At 40.1% G+C, this 21,772-nt stretch overlaps 2 long non-coding RNA genes across 5 annotated transcripts in view; one reads left to right on the plus strand and one right to left on the minus strand.

Annotated features, from left to right (window-relative positions):
* The first annotated feature begins 6,597 nt into the window (after positions 1-6,597).
* LOC138745978 (uncharacterized) lies at positions 6,598-20,529 on the plus strand. Of its 2 annotated transcripts, none has more exons than XR_011346639.1 (3): positions 6,598-7,343; positions 7,619-7,890; positions 20,449-20,529. It is a non-coding gene; the product is annotated as an uncharacterized lncRNA (long non-coding RNA). The 2 variants fall into 2 exon arrangements; XR_011346638.1 differs by lacking the exon at positions 20,449-20,529 and adding an exon at positions 9,087-9,688.
* Positions 20,147-21,772, minus strand: part of LOC138745977 (uncharacterized) — a 49,885-nt gene continuing 48,259 nt past the window's right edge. For all 3 annotated transcript variants that reach the window (XR_011346635.1, XR_011346637.1, XR_011346636.1), the window contains one exon: positions 20,147-20,262. This is a non-coding gene — a long non-coding RNA (uncharacterized lncRNA). The remainder of the gene's footprint in view (positions 20,263-21,772) is intronic.

The raw sequence follows: 21,772 nt of genomic DNA on the forward strand, positions 1-21,772 counted from the left end.
AGATCTCTCCCATTTCTTTTGGTTCATACAAAGCCAACCACTCTGATCTTCAAGAGAGATTTAATAGAGTAATTAAGTATTGTTTGATAACATCCCCTGTTTGTTTCTTGTCTGTTCAATAAAGTTACCTTTCATTGTAATACTTGAATCCAAATTCATCTCTCTGAATCCTCTGAGTCGTAAACTTCATCCACTTCATGGCCAAACCTCCACCCCAAACTCAAACTCACTTGGTCCATCTCTGTCTCCATTTCAGGAGACACGCTTTCCACTGATATTAATGACAAGCACTCCAACTCCCACAGCTACCTTGACTACACAAACTCACACCCTGTCCTCTGCAAGGATTCCATCCCCTTCTATCAGTTTTTCCATCTCCACTGCATCTGTTCCCAAGATGAGGTCTTCCAGTCCAGATCTTCTGAAATGTCTGCCTTCTTCCACAAACATAGCTTCCCCTCCACCACTATCAACTCAGCCCTCACCTCCATCTCTTCCATTTCCCGCTCATCTACCTCGGCCCCCTCTGCAACAAACATAGAATCCCTCTCATCCTCACCTACCATCCTCCGAATCCAGCACATTATCCGTAGAAATTTCCAGTACTTGCTACAGGATCCCACCAGATGCATTTTTGCTTCTCCTCCCCTCTTGGCCTTCTGCAGGGTCTGCTCCCTCATGCACTCATCACTCCCCACCTATTGGCCCTGCTCTCCGGCACCTTTCACTGTGGCCATAGGAGGTGCAGCTCTTGCGCACACACCTCCTCCCGCACCACAGTCCGGGGCCCCAAACAGACCTTTTGAGTAAAGCAACACTTGTACATCCACAGGACTTATTTACTGCATCCGGTGCTCCCTTTGTGGCCTCTACATTAGAGAAACCAGTCATAGACGGAGATCGCTTTGCTCAGCCCCTGCTCTCTGTCTGCAACTACAGGAATGTGCAAGTAGCCAACCATTTCAATTCTGAGTCACACTCCCAAGCTCACAAGTCTGTTCATGACCTTGTGTACTATTCCACCTGACCACCTGCAGTTTGGAGGAACAACACCTTATTTTCCGTCTGGGTGCTCTCCAGCCAGATGGCCTTAACATTGACTTCTCTGCTTTCTACTAAACTTGCTTACCTTCTTTCCCCTCTCCTTTTCCAGTCTTTCCAGTTCTCTTCCCTTACCCTGATCACTGCTGTCCCCTCCCTGCTTTCTCCACCTATCATATCCTGCCTTAACCACCCCCCAAACTCCCTCCCTATCTTGTTTGGATGCCTGTCATCATCGTCTTATATCCAAGACCAGCACATCATTTAGACCTCAGAGGTTGAAGAAAGCAAATTGTGCCCCACAGTTCAGGTTGGCTGAAGGGAGAGTTCAGAGTTGGTGTTGGTAGTTCCAGTATGTGCCTATAGACTAACTTCCAAGGGAAGAGTTTGGAGCTGGGTATCGAGAGCTCAGGTCACCTGGAGCCAGGAGCTCCCGATGGCCGACTCTGAACCTTCTCTTTGGCTTACACCAGAGCTCCTGATGCCCAAGTCCTGACTCCAAACCCTCCCCATCCCCTCAGCCTACCGCATATGCACACTGGAGTCTGTGCCTACACAGCTGGGGAATTAATAATGGGGAATAAGGAAATGGCAGAAAAATTAAACAATTCTAGTGTCTGCATTCATCTAAGACATAAAACCCGACATATAAAATACAAAAATATTGGTGTGTTTGAAAGCTGGTAATGCTCTGATGGTCCACATCCTAGAGTTTTAGAAATGTTGATTGCTTTCGTTGCCTTTTTCCAACATATTATAAATTCTGGATTGTACTTGTAGATTGGAAAGTGAGAAATTTGATCTAATTATGTATTCCTCATTAATTCCATTTAAGGAAGGAGAGAGAAAAAAACATGTTAGCTTAGTATTAATGGTAGAGAGAATGTTAGATTATATAAGAACGCTTCCACCAGCGTTGTCTCCGCTCCATCCTCAACATTCATTGGAGTGACTTCATCCCTAACATCGAAGTACTCGAGATGGCAGAGGCCGACAGCATCGAGTCCACGCTGCTGAAGATCCAGCTGCGCTGGGTGGGTCACGTCTCCAGAATGAAGGACCATCGCCTTCCCAAGATCGTGTTATATGGCGAGCTCTCCACTGGACACCGTGACAGAGGTGCACCAAAGAAGAGGTACAAGGACTGCCTAAAGAAATCTCTTGGTGCCTGCCACATTGACCACCGCCAGTGGGCTGATATCGCCTCAAACCATACATCTTGGCACCTCACAGTTCGGCGGGCAGCAACCTCCTTTGAAGAAGACCGCAGAGCCCACCTCACTGACAAAAGACAAAGGAGGAAAAACCCAACACCCAACCCCAACCAACCAATTTTCCCCTGCAACCGCTGCAACCGTGTCTGCCTGTCCCGCATCGGACTTGTCAGCCACAAACGAGCCTGCAGCTGACATGGACATTTACCCCCTCCATAAATCTTCGTCTGCAAAGCCAAGCCAAAAAAAGAGGAATTACAGAACACTTTAAAAAGAATAATAGAATTAAATAGAGCCAGTGTGGAATTCAGAAAAGAATGCAAGACATGACTACAGGACTACGATTGTTTAATTCATCTGCCATGTCCTTATTCCCCATTATTAATTCTCCTAGCCCTGCTTCTGAGACCCATATTTACCCTCACTAATCCTTTTCCTTTTTAAGTACTCTGCTACCTCTCTCGGCCTGTTTTATGTTTCCTGCTAGTCTTTTCATATTGCATCTTGTCTTTATCAATTTCTTCATTCTCCACCAAGTTCTAAAATACGCCTTTCCCTCGGGTCTATTACTTCCAGCAAGTATGTAAGCCTTTATCTATAATAGTATTTGTAACTTCACTTCTTAACTAATCACTATTCCTTTTGAAATTATTTTGTTTTGCAACTTTCACATTATTCTTTTAAATGTTAACCATTGCCATTCCACCATCATACCTTTCAATATAGTTTCCCAACTAACCACAACCAACTCTCTTCTCACACCTTCAAAATTTCCTTTGCTTATATCTGTCCTAATTTTCCGTTGATTTCAGTCATTGTAAAATACTTGAAGTAAACTAATCTGCACAGAGAACATTTTATGTTAATTAATTTTATTTAGGGAAATTTTATCTGCATCTTAATGCTCTCTTTGCCTTAAGGGAACCTAATAGAGGTGTACAGAATTATGATGGGCACATTTTGGTGTGGACAGTGGTAAACTTCCCCCATTGCAAAAGTATTGACAACTGGATGGTGTAGGAAGCTTAGAGGGGATACAGGGAACATTCTTTTTTGACACAGAGTGTGGAAGGCAGAGACTATAGTCGAAACATTTATGAAGTATCTAGAAGAGCAATGAAGTACACTTCTGGTTTGATCTTCCTGAAGTCAACAGACATCTTGCTTTTGGAGACGATGAGTGTGAGGTTGTTGTTGGTGCACTATTCGGCCAACTTTTCAATCTCCCTCCTGTATGCTGACTCATCGCCCCTTTTTATACAGCCCCCCTACTCTGGTATCATCAGTGAAAGTAAAGCCAAATTGTATTCTTCATTGAGATTATGTCATCATCCCTCAACCATGCCACTTGAGGCCAGAATATCAAATAATTGTGTATAATATGGATGACGGAAAATAATTTTTAAAAATCACATCATGGTTGGTGTCGCAGTTAGCACAATGCCTTTACAGCACCAACAGTCGGGACCTGGGTTGAAATTCCGTGTTGTCTGTAAGGAGTTTGTACATTCTCCCCGCGTCTGCGTGGGTTTTCTCTGGGGGCTTTATTTCCCTCCCACCCTTCAAAAATGTACCAGAGCGTAGGTTAATGGGGTGTAAATTGGGCGGCACAGACTCGAAAGGTTGAATTGTCCCGTTACCATGCTCTGTCTATACAGAAATGAAAGGGATGCCAGTTTAATGGTAAATCTGGAACTATCCAAGTCAGGAATAATGTGTTCATGTACAGGATGGGAATGGTAGGGAGTTAATAGAATGGGGTTGCTGCTTCCCCAGAGCTCATTATAAGGGATTTTGTTGGATGCAATTTTGAGTATATGAAAAATTTCTTCCAGAGGAAGGCCTTGAAATGAGTACAATTTAGAATTACAGGATTAAATCTTGGGATGGCCATGTTGCCTTATGAAGAGCAGTTGAGGGAGGAGTCACGTGATGGAGTAGTGGCCGGTCGGGGAACTCTAGCCCTCTCCGGAAAAGTTTAAAAAAAACACAGAAAACACAAAGGTACAAACATAAAAATTAAAATAAAGTGAAAGTAAAGGTGGGAAGAAAATGGCAGCGAAGAAAGAAAAGTCGAAAGCAACGGGAAGAAGAGAAGAAGAAAGGACGTTGGAAGAAGAAGGTGAAGGCCTTACCTGTCCGAGGAGGCCCGCCGCAGAGAGAGAAGCCCGCTCCCTAAGGTCAGTTGAAGTCCCGAGCTCGGGACTACAAAAATGGCTCGCGGAGCCAAGCAAAAGTGCGCAACCGTGCATGACAAAAAAAACACTGATGGGAGGGGGGACCAGCTGAGGAGTCGATCTCCACAGCTGAGAATGACAGCTGCAACACAACAACAGGAAGAGAACATAGAAAACAACAAGAACAAGAAAGGAGAGTAAAAAGAAAAGAAAGAAACAACAGATGACCAACCCAGAGGAAGAAGAAGAAGAACATAGAGAAATGGAAGAAGGGAAAGGCAAGACAATGGATTTTTTTTTTAAAGAATATATGGAATCAGTAAAAGAATGGCAATCACAAGAATTTAGTGAAATAAAAAGAAGAATTAAAAGTACAGAAGAAAAAATGAATAGATTAGAGATGGTCATGTCAGATATAGGAAAAAGAGTGGACAAGGTGGAAGAACGAGAAACAGCCATAGGAATGGAAGTAGAGGACTTAAAAAAGAAATTCGAAGAATCTAATAAAAAAGTTAAAGAGACACAAGAGCTGTTAGCTCAGAAGATAGATATAATGGAAAATTATAATAGAAGAAATAATATAAAGATAGTGGGCCTTAAGGAAGATGAAGAAGGCAAGAATATGAGAGAATTTATAAAAGATTGGATCCCCAGGGTCCTAGGAAGTCCAGAATAACAGGAAGAAATGGAAATAGAAAGGGCACATAGAACATTAGCCCCAAAACCACAGCCACAACAAAAACCAAGATCCATTTTAGAAAAATTCCTAAGATATACAACAAGAGAAAATATATTGGAGAAAGCAATGAAGAAAATAAGAGAAGACAAAAAGCCACTGGAATACAAAGGTCAAAATTTTTTTTTCTATCCAGATATAAGTTTTGAACTCCTGAAGAAGAGAAAGGAGTTTAATACAGCAAAAGCGATCCTATGGAAAAAAGGATATAAATTTATGCTAAAGTACCCAGCGGTACTTAAAATAGTTATTCCAGGGCAGCAAAACAGACTATTCTCGGATCCGGAGGAAGCACGAAAATTTGCAGAACAACTACAAAACAGACAGAGAGATGAAGACATGTAACGAGAGTAAAAATGACCACGAACTATATGTATGTGTGTATATGGGTATATATATATATATATATATATATATGTGTGTGTGTGTATGTATATATGTGTGTACATGAGTGTATCTGTATTTAAAGGAAAATATATAGAGTATAGATAAGAATTAATAAGGGAAAGAAAGGGAAGAGAGGAAGTAAGGAGGGAATTAAGAGAGTGACCTTTTGTTATATATGAAAATTAAAATCTTTTCTGGGGGGAGCTGGGTGGGGAGGAGTTACGGTCACTGCGAAATCAGTTGACACCTGCGAGTGAATTCGCAAATCCAAATGGAGAGGGGAGATGTGGTTGCCTGACAAGGGATAAAGGGCAACTCAGGAAGGGGAGGGGATAGTGGGGTTAAAGAAATTTTAGATAGGAGAATAAGGGAAATGTTTGATGTTTTAGAAATGTTGTCTTATAAAGTGTTCAAAACAAGAAAACAGAAATGGATAAGAAGGAAAGGTGATGAACAAGATAAACAAAGTATGAAATGGCTACGAACTACATGACTTTAAATATTAACGGAATGAAGAGCAGTTGAGGACACTGAAATTTGACAAAATGAGAGATTAAGGGGATGGAATGCTGATATCAAAAGGCACTCCCTTTTGGTTGTCTGCCCTAAGTTTCAATTTTGTTTGCACGATATTTCAATAAAGCCCTTTGCAACCAGCAATTTTCTTTGAGTCAGATGCTGCAATTAATGGCAAAGAAAATAATGCCTGTGTCCATATTTCTTTGGAAACTATTTTCATTGGTTCATCAGGTGCTAGACCATATGTGCCTCAAACTTTTCAGAAGTCTATTAGAACAGCATTCAAGATGTTTTTCATCCCTGAGGTCACTTGCAGCTGAATGACATGTCCTACATTTGGCAACATAAAAGACGCAAAGATAATGGTCACAACTTGATAGCTTGTTCGCTGCACCAAACTTTGAACTACAGTCATTAACATTTTCACCAGTCTTTTTCCATTAGTGATGTTTGTGTTTAAAAAAAAATTGTTGCAGCTAAGAGCAGTGGCATGAGCCAAATGTTTGAACAAGTTTGAGAAGATGCTGTGATACATGTTATGACACATTCTATTTGGCATTCTGTCCTGCTTGGGAAACTTTGAAAGGTTCTGGGCAAAATCTGTGCTGTTGTCACATGTGGAAAGCTTTCCACCCAGTTAAACATGCATGTTTCCAAAGAGGAGGGAAAAAATGCACTGTAGAATCCCATCAAAAACTCTAGCAATTAAATAATAAACAGGAGCCTTCACACCCTGAGCTCCAAAACTTGTTAAATGGCAGCAAGTTGTGCAAGAGTTGCAACAATATTTTGACAATTCACATAGGGAGGAGAGTAAGATTTTAGTTATTTCAAACAAATCCACATGATTTGTGATTGAATGTATTTGAAAATACTTCATACGGCATGAAGATGTGAGAAAAGCACATTAGCTATCATCAGAATTGGACATGGAATACTTTCAAAGAAAAACATAAGGCATTGACAGTATTATACAGTAAAATCCCTGCTCTCTGGAATTTGAGCAACTGGCAAACTCAAGCAACAGGCAAAAAAAAAGTAAAATAAATGTAAAATTAGAATACAATATTTTAATACATAAGTTTAAAATTGTAGAAATAAATATTCTCTGAAGTAACACATAAACCTTTGGTGAAGATGGGAGCATTATTTTTCAGACAACAGATGCCTTGGTCGTCCTTTGCTCGTGGCAGCTTTTTGAATAAAGTTATGTGAAACAGCGATGGTATTGCCCAGGATGAAGAGCTCTTTGGCGCCACTTACTGCTGGGTGACTTTCTTAATATGTCTCATCCCTGCTTAGTAAGAATCCCCCTGGTCAGAGGCTTTATTTGGGGGGAGGAGAGGGTGATTGTCTATAATGTAAGTGCTCATCTTTTGGACAGCTCTGTGAAGAGGGAGATGCAGTGACCATTCAATGCTTTCAAAGAATGTGACTAAAAATAAAGTAAAATGCTTTGTTTATATATTCATGCAAGTGACATTTGCTCAGAGTAAATACAGTGCAGGTTTTTGTCTGTTTTAACCTATTTATTCTTTATGCAGGTGTATTAGTTACGCATTGTAAGAGCAAGTCTAAAGCAACCGGAAAATATGCTTATCCGGCATCTATCGATTCCCATGGATACAAGAGGTTTTACTGTATTAGCAAGTTACCAATAGATATATTGGAATATGCAAGACCAGTATTTCATTAAATTAACGTGCTGTGCCTTGGGGGCAATGTCAGCTCATTTGGCCCTCTGCCAGTGCCAGGGAAACACAAAGCTGCAAGGGGATTATGGGTAATGAAGCCAGCCATTGAGCCAACCGCCAACGTAAGTTTTAGTTTAACTATATGTGTAATTAAGTTTTAACGGGAGGGGAAGGGGGAGGGTGCAATTTCAATGTAAGTATAAGTGCAAAATGTGTAAGTAAGTTTTAACAGGGGAGGGCACAATTTCAGTGCTTGTCATAGGCACTAAGTTCCCTAGATATGCCACTGGTAATCACTGAATGTATAGTGATCTGAGTAAGCTAGCATTATTTCATGAAGAATAATTAAGACTATTTCAATCTTACCAAAACTGACATGCAGGGTGGGAGGTGAGGACTCTTTTGGGAGGGTGGGGTGGGGGCACTGCAGTCGCACTTCCCCCTCATCGCACAAGCGGCAGCCGGCACTATTTAGGACCACGAATGTATCAGCAGGCACAATCTAAGACCCCCTTAAAATAAATGTTACATCCCCCGCAATACCTCAATCGGGCACTACCTATATTCATTCAATCCTTAGCTCATTCTCTTCCAGTCATCTGTCAATGACAACATTTCAAGATTCTTGACTTGAAAATGTGCCAGTTTTTTAATGTTCGTATTATGTGATGGAGTAGATTATTCAAATCAGCACCTATGTTAGTTTTCTCAGTGTTAACCACTTGAGCCAATCCATTCAGTTTTGTTGTAGTTTCTATGATGTTATTTTTAAATGTGTCTATTTGTTTTACTATTCTTCCTTAGCAAATATGGACTATTTTTAATCATGCATTTTGTATCTGAAAATTTCTCAATACATATTTCTTCTCACTTTTTATTATATTTACAAACTTTGTTTACCATTGAAATTATATTTTCCTCATCTGTGTCATCAGAGTCTTGATAATTTTCATCAGCTTCCTCAGCTTTTTTCTAAACTTTTTGAACTCGAGTGTTTCCAGAAATAAATTTTTCAAACTTTACTTGCACATTAAAGAATTTCTTCTCCATGCTCTCCATAATTTTTACATTATTCCTAAAATAAAGTTAGAAAAATATTGACACATGGCAACACTGGTGTGACAAAAGATATAGAAATGTTTTTGGGAGATAAATTGGGAAAGGTTTGTTAGAGTAGGTAACATACAAACACTTTAAAACAGATCTTATTTAAAATATTGGAGCTCTGCCCCATGCTAGACATATCGGCTCCGCAACTTTTGCAAGAGCTTTGAAGAGTGCTCAAGAGACTTCACTAATGGATTGTTGTTTACAAAAGGCAACAGATGAAAGATCATGTCAGAGCCACCTTCAATCTGGAGATGTTCTAAGAGGGTCATGTGGTTTGGCAAGCAGAAAGAGTCAAACAGGATTTCTCTCAGAGGGAAAGACTGAGACTGTAACAGGGCAAGCTGGCAAGCTTGTGGAAAGCTTTTTTGGAAGATGGCCTGGTCAAAGCCCTTGTGGTTCATGCAAGAGTAGAGGAGTGGCTATCTAATGTTTTGCTTGGAATAAGAGAAACACAAAGGAACTCTGTGGTGACCTGAAAGAAAGAGGTTATCATCTGGAGAACCCGAAGGGGCAAGTTTTGTCAGCAAGACACTGAAGTGATTGATGGAAGTACATCAGTTGTGGACATCCTGAAAACCAACAAGAACTTTCCTGAGTGATAACCATTTACCTTTCAAGCACCAAAGCCTGGTGAACTTTATAAATGTCAAATTCTGTGCACAGTTTAAGAATTGCCTGCAACCAGTGAACTTGGAGGAATGAGAAGTGAGATTGGACTATGAACCAAAGAACTTTTCTGAATTTACACACACCACATACATGTGCGCTTAGAATTAGAAGGGGGTTAAGTTAGGTTAGAAGTTAAGTTAAAGTGTGATTCTGTTTTCATGTTTAAAGATAATTAAAAACAACTTTTATTTAAGTAACCATTTGTCTTGGTGAATATCTATTGCTGCTGGGTTTATGGGTCCTCTGGGCTCATAACACTGGAATCTAACCAATGCTTTCCTGGTTTTGGTATTAACTTTTTCTTTCAAATTCCATTTGTATAAGAATAAAACTAAATATCCTGCTTTAACTATTGATAGCCCTGTGTTATGAACTAACTGTCCAACCCCCCTCCCCCGTTAGTATGAACACAGGAACAGAAAAAGATTTGACAGACAGTTCTTATTAACTCTAAACTTATGTAACTCAAAGCTTAACCCCACTATGCACAAATATAATTGTATAAATGTGTGTGTGTGTATTGAAGTCTGAACTATTTCAGTTTAAACTCAAGTCTGAAAAGTAATTTTTAAGGCCCAGTATTTTAAAGTTGTGTTGAACTTGTAGGTCTATTAAATTGTAGTTCAAAAGTGATTATGAAACATTAATTTATTTTAAATTGTTGCTCAAAACAGTAATGAAGTATTCAAACTCACAAATCTTGTTGAGCTGTTTTTCCAGGAAGGGATTTCTTCTTAAATCTCGCACTGGTTTTCTTCACTCCCTGTTAGCTTCTTAAGAGTTCTGAAGCAATGAGGCTGCCTTCTAATACCAGAGAGACAGTCAGAGTGGTCTTGCTTACTTTAAAGTCATTAGAACAGCACTTTCTCCAGTATTATGTATATATATATATATATATATATATATAGAGCCAGCTCTTCAGCGCTTGACGTCCTGCTTTGCGGAAACTGCCAAAATGTTTGGCCTGGAAGTCAGCCTGAAGAAAACTGAGGTCCTCCATCAGCCAGCTCCCCACCATGACTACCAGCCCCCCCACATCTCCATCGGGCACACAAAACTCAAAACGGTCAACCAGTTTACCTATCTCGGCTGCACCATTTCATCAGATGCAAGGATCGACAATGAGATAGACAACAGACTCGCCAAGGCAAATAGCGCCTTTGGAAGACTACACAAAAGAGTCTGGAAAAACAACCAACTGAAAAACCTCACAAAGATAAGCGTATACAGAGCCGTTGTCATACCCACACTCCTGTTCGGCTCCGAATCATGGGTCCTCTACCGGCACCACCTACGGCTCCTAGAACGCTTCCACCAGCGTTGTCTCCGCTCCATCCTCAACATCCATTGGAGCGCTCACACCCCTAACGTCGAGGTACTCGAGATGGCAGAGGTCGACAGCATCGAGTCCACGCTGCTGAAGATCCAGCTGCGCTGGATGGGTCACGTCTCCAGAATGGAGGACCATCGCCTTCCCAAGATCGTATTATATGGCGAGCTCTCCACTGGCCACCGTGACAGAGGTGCACCAAAGAAAAGGTACAAGGACTGCCTAAAGAAATCTCTTGGTGCCTGCCACATTGACCACCGCCAGTGGGCTGATAACGCCTCAAACCGTGCATCTTGGCGCCTCACAGTTTGGCGGGCAGCAGCCTCCTTTGAAGAAGACCGCAGAGCCCACCTCACTGACAAAAGGCAAAGGAGGAAAAACCCAACACCCAACCCCAACCAACCAATTTTCCCTTGCAACCGCTGCAATCGTGTCTGCCTGTCCCGCATCGGACTGGTCAGCCACAAACGAGCCTGCAGCTGACGTGGACTTTTTTACCCCCTCCATAAATCTTCGTCCGCGAAGCCAAGCCAAAGAAAGATATATAGACACACTTAAAATCATATGAAATTACATCATCAATGAGGTCAGTCTTAATTCCTGGAAAATGTGATCAGTTATTGAAATTTTAAACAGTTGCCAACCCCAGTTTCTTGTAAACCATGAGATCTTCTAACTCTGGCTTGCAGACGTCACAACTCTGAAAGATGACCTCTCTTCTGTTTCAAGAGGCTTAAGTATATCACTCGAATATCTCTGCATTTCATTTTCTTGCTCAAGAGGCCTTAATTCCTTTGAAGAACCACACCTGGTACTTGAGTTTCAATTAAGAACACTTCTGTTCCATTATGACACTGCAACTCCAAACTGACACTTTGCTCAATCTCCATCAGTACCGGAGTACCACAGGGCTGTGTTCTTAGCCCCCTACTCTACTCATTGTTACTGTGTAGCTCAACACGACAATAACACCATCTACAAATTTGCCGATAATACCTAGTGGGTTGTATAGAGAAAGGTAATGAGTCAGCAATCAGGAAGAAGATTGAAAACTTGGCTAAATGGTGCACCAACAACAACAACTTTGCACTCAGTGTCACCAGAACCAAGGAGATGATTGTTGACTTCAAGAAAGGAAGGCCAGTGAATCATTGGGGGATCAGAGTTGTAAAGGGTGAGAAAATGTGTTCTTAGGAGTCACTATCTGGGAGGATCTTTCCTGGGCCCAATACACTAATAGCATCGTGAAGAAGGCAGTCAGCACCTCTACTTCCTCAGGAGTTTGCGGAGATTTGATCTGACATCAAAAAGCCTGGTAAATTTCTACAGATGTGTGGTGGAAAGTATGCTGACTGACTGCATCACAGTCTGGGATGGAAACACCAATACCCCTGAGCTCCAAATGGTAGTGGACACAGCCCAGGACATCACAAGCAAAGCCCTCCAACTATTGGAAGAAGTATAGGTGTCACAAGACTTGCGCCATTGCTACCCCTCCACCATCAGACTTCTCAATGGCAAACTTAGTCAGAGACTCACTTAAGGACTCGTGCACTTTATTGATTTTTTTTCTCTCTGTATTGCACAGTCAGTTTGTTTACATTCATTAGCTGTTTACAGTTCTTTATTTGTTTACATTGTATATTGTGTACAGTTTTCTTTGCACTCCCAATAAGTGGTAATTCTATCTCACCCACAAGAAAAGGTTCTCAGGGTTGTATGTCTTTTTCTTCTTTCTTCTGGCTATCCATCCAATAGTATGATGATGGTTCCTTTCAGTCAGTTTGTGGGGTTTGATATGAGGATACCCCACTCCTCAGAAAGGAACAGCATGTGTGTGAATGGATTTTAAGTGATTAGGGGTTGCACAGGTCCAGACCCACCCTCTTGACATCCCCTCCCAGATCCAGCAGCATAGTAAGGTCCAAGATGGCTGGGGAAAGTTCTGTGGTAGTGAATGCAAGGGATGTCCTTTCCATACTTCATGGCACGTGTTTGTTAGATGGCCGATGACCCTATGAGAGAGTTCATCCGCCCTTTGACAGGTTTGTTCTTCATCCTGCAGGGTGTCTAGCCACCCTCCGCACCAAGAAAGCCTGATGGGGAGCCAGTTTAGTCACTGACCACCTGACCATGCGACTGGGTTACATGGTACCGGTAGCACTCAGACAAGTGACCTGACCTGACCAGGTTTGCACATACTCTGATAATAAATCTAAAATCTGAAACAAACACGTTCCAGATTTTATTCAAGGTTGTTTGTGTACATTTTTGTTTGATCATGAAGGAATTACAACACTTTTTAAACATAGTTACCAAGTTTCACGGCCCCATAATGTTTGGGACATTTGGCTTCACAAGTGTTACTGATTACTCAGGTATGTTTAATTGCTTCATTGGTGCAGGTATAAGAGAGCTAGACTTGCTTTTAAGCTTTTGATCACCTTTGGAGTCTGTATTTGCCATTTTTCAGCATGTAGACCAGGGTTGTGCCAATCAAAGTCAAAGATGCCACTATGAGGGTGAAAAACAAAAATAAAACATTTAGACGTCACCAAAACCTAATGATTATAAAAAAAACAACAGTTTGGAAAATCATTAAGAAGGAAGCGTGTATGGGTGAGTCAGTAATCACAAAGGGACTGATATTCCAAGAATGACCTCCACCGCTGATGACAGAAGAATTCCCACATAATAAAGAAATATCCCCAAACACCCATCCAACAGGATGAAGATCTTCAAGAGGCAGGTGTGGATGTGTCAATGACGGCTGTCGCAGAAGATTTCATGAACAGAAATACAGAGGCTACATTGCAAGATGCAAACCACTAGTCAGGCCCCAGAAATAGAATGGCCAGACTAGAATTTGCCAAGAAGTATTTAAAAGAGTCTGCAGAATTCTGGTTAAATGTCTTGTGGACAGATGAGACCAAGATGAACCTGTATCAGAGTGATGGCAAGAGCAAAATGTGGAGGCATAAATGAACTGTCCAAGATCCAAAACAATCCACCTAAATTGTGAAACATGATGGTGGGGGTGTTATGGCTGCTATTGGTACTGGCACACCTGTCCTCATTGATGATGTAACTGCTAATAGCAGTAGCAAAATTAATTCTTTGTCCCAAACATTATGGAGGGCACTGTATTTACAACATTTGCCATATTCCTTTATCAAAATGATACTTCATTCTGTGGAACAAAGATTGAATCCCTCAGAGTTATCTCATATGAGCATAACCAAGATATGGAAAGTGCTGAACACCAATAATGGCTCAGAATGGCTATACAGTAACATAAAAACAGTGCCACGAGGAAACTGGAATCAGCAAATGGATTTTTGTGTTAATCTCTCAGCCTCTCAGATAGTGTTCAAGTTTCAGGCCACATTATAATCATATGCAAGAACTGGGGATTGAACCTTCTGACCAGAATATGGGAAAGCGGCCAATTCATTTAACCAATTTTAAAAAGCAGAAAATAATTAGCTTTAAGGAATGAGTCATTAATGAGATCAGCATCCTCGACATACATACGATCTGCACACTTTACATGTTAGTCTCGTCATTGTGTTTATGTTACTATTTTCTTTTTTTTTGTGGGTGACAGAGGTAAAGCTTTTGCTGAAATAATCATTACACTGCGCTTTCACCCGTTAAACATTACATAGAAATTTAATTCAGATGTATTCAGCTTTGTCTTGGACAACTTGGCTACTTTCCACTTCCTTCTCTCTCTCACACAAACACACACACACTCTCTCTCTCTCTGATGGAATTCTTGCCAAACTGCAATTCCTTTTAATCAGCTCCAACATTGCCTTCGGCTCCTACAGATACAGCTTGTGAGGAACATATTGGGGACTGTGCAGCTCTGGAAACAAGAATACTGTGCATGTCAAAATATCTCCACCAGCAGAAACACCAATAGATATATTCTGTAAAATTTGTTGAGTATACTTTTCCCAACATTAGTTGTTGGAAAACCATGGAAAATGCTTCAGAAACTAAAACTGAGCGGAAGGAAGACGCTGTATTTTTGAGGAAGAAAGTTGGGTTGTTTCGAGCCATTTCTTTTTTAATTGGTACAATAATTGGCAGTGGTATATTCATTTCACCAAAAGGAGTTTTAGTCAATTCTGGGAATGTTGGAGCATCCCTGGTGATCTGGGTGGCCTGTGGAGTACTCTCAATGATGGGTGAGTGCACAGTTCTCAAAAGTGAATTCTTATTGAGACCTGCCATAGTAATAAATATGTGGTAACATCTTAAATGCTTTGATGCCTCAATGGATCATAGCACACACTGTAATTTCTTTAGCATTATGTTTATTTAAAATTTACACTAATATTTTTCACTTTCTTAGCTTAACTTGATAATAAGCAAACAGGGTATTTGGAGAAATTTCATATTTCTCCTTCATTCTTTGAAATGAAATAAAATACCCAGCTTCATAACAATCCTCTACCAACTTAATTCCTTCTGTTCCCACATTTTTAGAAGCTGATTATTTAATGAAAATAAAGTAAGTTTATTCTGAAACAAAGGAGTTTTAGCCGATATTTTATCTTCGTACCAATAATTCTATTCTTCCTAGTCCATAACTCCATTAGATGCTTCAACACCTGTAAAAGCTGAGAATTCCATTTGTAAATAAAATCTTCTCATCAATCTGAGATTATTCAATCTTAGCCCAAACCAAAGATTTATTCATTTCAAACATTCTATTAATAAAATTCAACTACGCCGATTCATAATAATTCTGAAAATGAGGAAGTTGCAGTCCTCCTAAAGCATATTTCTAAGTCAATTTCTGCAATGATACTCTCTCCATTTTACCTTTCCATAGAAATTTCCACACCAAAGCATTCAAATCTTTTTTTAAGATTTTGGGAATTCTGCAAGGAATAGACTGAAATAACTATTGAATACGAAGAAAGACATTCATTTTCACACAATTAATTCATCCGATTAACGTTATTAGTAAATCTTTCCACCAATTTAAATCATATTTAATTTTAATGGATGTACTGAAGCAGGTGACGGAGACTGTTTTTTTTTCTGGTTTCTTTTTTCTAGAGCGCTTATTACAGTTATTCCTAAGAAAGATAGGGATCCTTTGAAAGTGGGATCGTATTAGACCTATTTCTTTACTAAATGTGGATTATAAAATTGCTGCCAAGGTTCTAGCTAATAGATTAGCTAAATACTTAACAGATTTGATTCCTGTAGATCAGATGGGTTTCATTAAAAATTGGTATTCAGTGGATAATATTGTGAAGTTGATTTCTTTAATTAATATTTCACGGGAGCAATTCAGCCAATCCATGGTAATTGCTCTCGATGCAGAAAAGGCCTTTGATATAGTAGAATTGAGGTTTTGTTTAAGGTGTTGGAAAAGTTTAAATTTGGGCCCTTTTTGATTGGCTGGGTTAAGGCTTTATATAAAAATCCTATGGCCAGAGTTGTGACAAATGGACAGGTATCTTCTTCATTTGTACTATCTAGATCGACTAGACAGGGCTGTCCTTTGTCACCAGCTCTATTTGCATTAGTTATTGAACTAATAATATTAAGGATGTTAGGGTGAAAATGGACGAATATAAAATAAATTTAGTTGAAGACTAAATGATGTTTTGATATATTTAACGCAACTTATGCAATCTTTGGGGAGTTTGTGTGCACGACTGGAACCATATGGTGCAATATCGGGATACAAGGTTATTGGGATAAGAGTTAAATTATGCCTTTGGCTGATGTGGACTACTCATTTTGTAAACATATTACAAAATTTAAGTGGTCTGATCGAATTAAATAGTAGATAGTAATTATAATCATTTGTATGAATTGAATTATTTACCTTTACTGTCTAAAACTGGATAGCTTAACTAATTCATTAACCTACATTGTAGGCACGTGGACGTTTGAAAAAATTTTTCTACAGAAAGAGTAATACTTTCCTAATGTTAGTCCTATGTGTGATAGAGATAAATCACAAGTGGCCACACTAATGCATATGTTTTGATCTTGGTCTGTATTGGATAAGTATTAGACAGGTATTTGTCAGATATACTGGGTATTAGATTGCAACCTAATTCATTGACTGCTATATTTGGAATCCTAGTTCCAGAGATGGATTGAGTTCCCATCTCTGCACATCCGGTTGTAGCCTTTACTACACTGTTTTAAATGGAAAGAACCTAATTCACCTACTTCGATGCAAAGGCTCTCTCAAGTTATATCATGTTTCAGTTTTGAAAAAAATTAGAAGCTAAACTTTTGTTACCTCTGTTAAATTTGAAGAGACTTGACGTCCTTTCATATGAGTTCAATTGTATTTTGACTTTACCTTCCAGACTGTTCTGGATTTCTGTTGGGTTTTTTTTATTATTGGCAAGGACCAGATAAATAGTTTGTACTGATCTGTTGTAGTGAACTCTCAGTTTAGGCTGCCCAACCTTTCTTTGTTTTGTTTATTTTAGTAGGTTAGATTGGGTTTTAACAATAATTTTTTAAATTTATTTTGAATATTCCAAATTGAGGAGAAAGGGAGAATATTGTTAGACTATTCGATTCTCCTCATGTATTGTTTACTACGTTTAATAAAAAGATTGAAAAAGAAAGAAAGAGTCACTCTGTGCCTGTGATGTAAGGGCTGTAAAATGGTCTAGTTTTTTTCAATACTGTATGTGATAGTACAAATTCTATCACCAATGTGTATATGTACATATGTACAGATGGTAGTGTAGGATGACTGTGATTGGCTGAGAGTGTAGCCACATCTATTGGCAGGTCTTAAAGGATTGCTCCTAGCCAGACCAGGTCATTCTGGACTGGTCGACCTAGTTGTGATATGCTCCAGTCTTTTAGTTAATAAAAGCCTTGGTTTGGATCAACAAATCTTTTGTTCTTTCGATGTGCATTACACTGTACAGCTGTTTCAGTCGTACTGTTTAGTGACCATTTGATGAATAGCATTGGCAAAGAACAGAAATGTGAGACTAAGGAAGACTGGAAGTATTTTAACAAGATCTAAAATTGCATGTCAGAGCAAGCTTCAAATCAATGCTCAAACAGTCTAAATTACAGGAGTTACAAAAAAAGTGAATTTTTTGATCAAGGTGAAATTAAATGAATCATGAAATATTAAAGCTAAGTCAACCCAAACTTAGATGTTAAAAGTTGACATTTGCACATAAATGTTATGCAGAAATATCCTCAATATTTATTTCAGATGACTGCAGTAGGCACCATCTTCAGCCTACTGATGCAATTGATCCCTGACAACTGAACTTCCAACTTCTAACCCATTCCCCTCCAGAGTTGAGGGTAAGGATTTAGTCTGGTTCTTCACTGCAAGCAATACATAAAAGAGCTGTTCTATTAGAAACGTCTTTCAGATGGGATTTTCAAATGTGATCTTCTCAAGTAAATGCCAAAGATGCCTTGCTGCTGGTCTTGAAAACAATGGGGGCATTAATGCTTTGCTTTGACTAACATCCATCCACCGATAGCAATTTTTAAATATATATGGTCATTATCAGCTTGCGTCAGTGGAATCTGCTGTGTGAAATTGACTGTTATATTACCTCCCTTTTAACAATGGCTACAAAGGCAAATAGCGCCTTTGGAAGACTACACAAAAGAGTCTGGAAAAACAACCAACTGAAAAACCTCACAAAGATAAGCGTATACAGAGCCGTTGTCATACCCACACTCCTGTTCGGCTCCGAATCATGGGTCCTCTACCGGCACCACCTACGGCTCCTAGAACGCTTCCACCAGCGTTGTCTCCGCTCCATCCTCAACATCCATTGGAGCGCTCACACCCCTAACGTCGAGGTACTCGAGATGGCAGAGGTCGACAGCATCGAGTCCACGCTGCTGAAGATCCAGCTGCGCTGGATGGGTCACGTCTCCAGAATGGAGGACCATCGCCTTCCCAAGATCGTATTATATGGCGAGCTCTCCACTGGCCACCGTGACAGAGGTGCACCAAAGAAAAGGTACAAGGACTGCCTAAAGAAATCTCTTGGTGCCTGCCACATTGACCACCGCCAGTGGGCTGAAAACGCCTCAAACCGTGCATCTTGGCGCCTCACAGTTTGGCGGGCAGCAGCCTCCTTTGAAGAAGACCACAGAGCCCACCTCACTGACAAAAGGCAAAGGAGGAAAAACCCAACACCCAACCCCAACCAACCAATTTTCCCTTGCAACCGCTGCAATCGTGTCTGCCTGTCCCGCATCGGACTGGTCAGCCACAAACGAGCCTGCAGCTGACGTGGACTTTTTACCCCCTCCATAAATCTTCGTCCGCGAAGCCAAGCCAAAAAAAAGAAAAAAGGTTGTTGGCTAGAATGCACAATGGGATTTATGAAAGGTCCTTTATGAGACCAGATCATTTGGATTAACTTAAAGAGATCTAAAGATGGATATTTGGCCTAAATAAAGTAGTAATTTCATGAGATATAGACCATACCTCATATCAGAAATGTCAGTGTGGTTGTGTTCAACCATATTTTGAATTTTTTCTTAAATTTTAATTTTTAATAAATTTAGACATACAGCGCGGTAACAGGCTCTTTTGGCCTATGAGACCGTACTGCCCAATTACTCCAACCTCAGTATGTTTTGAACAGAGGGAAGAAACTAGAGCACCTGCAGGAAACTCATGCAGACACGGGGAAAGCATACAAATTCCTCACAGATTCAAATCCCTATCCCGGTCATTGGGCTGTAACAGCATTGTGTGAATTGCTACATTAGTTATGCTACCCTTGATGATGAAGGTGATTATCTGGAGAGGTTGAATTTCCCCAGATTTTCTCTGTTCCCTCAGTGGCTTAACCAAAGTCAAGATCTTGACACACTGACAATGCTGAATCATATTTATTTTGATACATGCTCCAAATGTATAACATTAAACTGGGTCCTTGTGACCAATTATAAATCTATTAGTTGTACTTTGTTGCATGAACAGGTATGTGGCTAGAGAAGAGACCCCTGTGATAGTACAGATCTATCACCAATGTATATAGTGTATATAGTTACTGTATCTAGACTGTGCTTACAGCGATTGGCTGAGAGCTAAGCCACGCTTACTGTTTGGGCCTTAAAGAGTTGTGTCCCTAGCCAGGTCGGATCATTCCGGACTGGTCGGCCACCTGTGAAGAGCTCCTGTCTTTTGCTAATAAAAGCCTTGGTTTGGATCAACAAGTCTTTGGTTCTTTCGACAACCCCTCATGAGGAAAAAAGGACAAGATGACTGTCAATTTGATGTTAGCACAAGTGGTTTATATGGAATTAAGTTAGACAGCAACTCATTGGTTCATAAGCTTGACGGGTTAAATTGCCAACTCCTCTTCTTTGTTCCTTTGAATCCATTCACCTGGAGAAAAGAAAAGAGGTAGCAGTGAGCATGAACATTATCAATTTCTCCTTCATAAATATCAGAACAAAATGTGTACAAGGATACTAAAGACAACAAAAATAATAAAGAAAAACATTTGATGAACTGACGTGAATTAGGCCAACAGTGCTCTGAGACCTTTTTTTCTATCTACTTGGGTACCAGGAGCTCTATCATATGCAGAACTTGGAACAAGTATTAAGAAATCTGGTGGTCACTATATCTATATTCTGGAGACTTTGGGCCCACTTCCAGCCTTTCTTCGCTTATGGAGTGAAATCATTATAATCAGGTATGATCCAATGGTTGTTTTTAATAACGTTGAACTTTCTGCCAAATTGAATATGCAGATTTTTACCACACAAACCTTCAAATAGGTTTCATTGATTTTAAATGAACATTATGCTTAAGATCTGTTTATTGACATACTGGAAAATATATGCACATGTGGGAAATGTTTGTACAATTAAAGTCATGATAAAACATAACATCTGATCACTTAAATACCCAGTGAATCTTCTGTGGTGTCCATCTGGTCTTGTTGCCATGGGGAGATCCAGTGGTTCTAAGGAAGTAGATTCAGCTGTGCTCTCATTCATAGATCCACCACTGCCACTCCACCACTTTTACTGTGGTTGTTTTCCAAAGCTATACCTCCTGGAACAAGTCAAGGCTGATCAAGCCCATTAGAAGTCTCCATCACTGCAATTCAGTGGCACCATGCTGTAGTTACTGGAGCAGCATTGCATGGGTGCACAACATAGGCAATGCGCATGAAAGATAGGTGCTTAAGAACTCCAGAGAGTTAATTAATTAATGCCAGTGTTCAAGTTGGGATATTTAGATATATTTATCTGATTTGGAATGTTTGTTTTATTTAAATTTAGACATACCACATGGTAATAGGCTCTCCAGCCCACAAGCTGTGCCCCCCAAATACACCAAATAACCTACAACCCTTGCACATTTTTGAAGAGTAGGATAGAACCAGTGCATCTGGAGAATACCCACACATACATGGGGAGAACATACAAACTCCTTGCAGACAGCATTGGATTCGAACACAGGTTTCTGGTGCTGTAATAGCGTCGCAGTAATTACTACACAAACACTGCAGCATTACCATTGTGCTAGCTTTTGATTTGGTATTGTGGTCAAGAAGATGCTGAAGTGGTCTTGCAGAGATGAGGCAAGATGAAGGATTGTTGATGAATGGGGAATTGGGACGGATGTCAATACGCTCTGTTGCCCAATCTTGGCCTAATGAGGACCCAGGCTCTGATCTTGCACCAGCTATATAGTGAATGCATATTGAGGAGAGAAAGGAGAGAGGGAGGGAACAAGCCTCTCTCTCATCTGACTGGCAGGGCAACCCATCCAAATATCAATAAACAAAGTGCAAGTTTTTTGTTCGTCACTTGGTGTAGATGATTTTTAACTACTGCTGCTCATCAAAAATTGGGCCTTTGTTGAGGCCAGTGAGCAGCAC

The sequence above is a fragment of the Narcine bancroftii genome, chromosome 11, assembly GCF_036971445.1.
Source record: "Narcine bancroftii isolate sNarBan1 chromosome 11, sNarBan1.hap1, whole genome shotgun sequence".
NCBI lineage: Eukaryota > Metazoa > Chordata > Chondrichthyes > Torpediniformes > Narcinidae > Narcine > Narcine bancroftii.